The sequence below is a fragment of the Fragaria vesca genome, linkage group LG3 (genome assembly GCF_000184155.1).
Source record: "Fragaria vesca subsp. vesca linkage group LG3, FraVesHawaii_1.0, whole genome shotgun sequence".
Taxonomy (NCBI): domain Eukaryota; kingdom Viridiplantae; phylum Streptophyta; class Magnoliopsida; order Rosales; family Rosaceae; genus Fragaria; species Fragaria vesca.
In genome coordinates this window covers 12,449,708-12,451,539 of record NC_020493.1, presented here as the reverse complement: position 1 = coordinate 12,451,539, position 1,832 = coordinate 12,449,708, and the positions used below count along the sequence as shown (strand labels likewise).

Genomic DNA, 1,832 nt, shown 5'->3' with positions numbered 1-1,832 from the left:
ATCTCAGTTAATGCTGATCTAAAGACCCATGAGTGGAACTATTTCACACACACTCTGATGTTTGGACTAAGTTTAATGGACCATGGTGATTACGTTACAGTCATATATACATGTGGACTAGCATAGTGATTAAGACATTTGAAATCTTGGTGTCTTACTTTGTGTGTTTATGCTCAAACTGTCTATATGCAGGGATTTGAATGGACATTGGTATCTTCAGTAGGTTGTTTAGTCATTACTTCTTGTGTGTCATTTTATTTCAATTAGATAAGTTTGTTTTCTATGCACATTCTTAGGGGGAGTAATTGATAATCTGTGGTACACACATGCACCTTATTTTTTGTTAAATTAAGGTTGTCCAAAGTTTTTGAAAACTCTTGTGTAAGTGCGTGGTTGTTGATTGAGGACTTTGTAAGTATGTGCTGACCTGGTTAGGATATGAATATAGGATGGTTTCCTAGGTCTTGCATCTAGTTGTTCCTTCTTTTATATTGTGCACACCTGTAGGGTGAGCAATGCACCCTCTTAGGGGGAGTATATTTATTATATGGGTTATTCACATACTTGCATCTTAGTCAAAACATTGAGGGAACTTCTTCTCGTGTGTTACATGTTTTTGAGTGTAAGATTGCTTGTTTGTGGTTGAGCCTTATTACATGTGGGTTGTACTTCTGTGATATGAAACATGTTGGCTTTTGCTTTGATCATCGACTTGTTTCATATGGGATAGTTGGACTCTCTCTCTCAAGTATGTGGACATGAGAGTTGAAGGGATTGAACTATAGTTGTTTCAAGCATGAGTGAGTTGTAGTTTTCAGTGGCATACTCTGACGTCATACCACGACGCTTTTTCCGCTGCTTAGATGCCATGCTAATTGCTCTACTCTCCCTTGATCTTTTCACCTTCACTCTCCCTTGATAGCCTTTCCACCATCATTCACTTTAGTTCATACTGAGGTGCATCGACCATTGTGTAGGTTGTTGTTGATGATATTGGTTGGAGTGTATGCCCAAACTCAGATATGAGGTCAATGTCCCTATTATCAAATGCAAAGCTTCAGCTGCTGTAGGGGTTGTCAAACCCACCTTGTCTCCTGTAAGGATGATCCGTTAGATATATCCCTAGCTCTCCCTCCTTGTTCTGACTTTGCCGTTTTATGAGTTCATATTACTCTTTCGAGGCTGATTGTTTAAGAGAATTTCATTGACCTTAAAACAATTCATCTTGCTGTGAATTTGTTTGTTGATGGGTTAGGATGGGTTAATGGCTTAGTGTCTTTTCTTAGGGTTAGCCTTACATGGGTGTGTAGTCTTTATGCAGATTCCCCTTAGGACATTGATTCAGATGTTAAGCTTAGATCTAAATATCTTGCTTTGTGCTTAACCATACTTCTCCAGGATATCAAGACCTGCTGGTATCCCTCATATACCCTCCGAGAGTTGTCTCTTGGTCTTTCCGAGTCTTCCCATCAAGCTATGCTTTGTAGCTAATGTTTGAGTGTGACATCATGATGTCTTTGCTACTCACTTATCCCCTGTTGACACCCATTGCTAAGTCTTTATGAATATTCAATGTGTATGTCGAGTCTCTTGAGCAAAACTTGCTTAAATAGGAGATGCTTCTTGCCGCCTTTAATGGTGAGGATTAGGACGCTGTAAATGATGTTGATAATGCTGAGGATAATACGTATATGTGATTATATTGAACCGCTCTGACCTTGTTTAGTTTGGTTTTATCATTCTCGGCTCTCTTTATGTCTCCTTGAACATATGGTTTCCCTTTGTCATTCCTTGACAAAAAGGGGGAGAACTGGTTGTTCGGATTGTTGGTG

General features: G+C 39.2%; 1 protein-coding gene across 1 annotated transcript in view; it reads right to left on the bottom strand.

The window, feature by feature from the left end:
- Positions 1-1,832, bottom strand: part of LOC101295793 (disease resistance protein At4g27190-like) — a 9,325-nt gene that overhangs the window by 6,878 nt on the left and 615 nt on the right. The window lies entirely within an intron of this gene.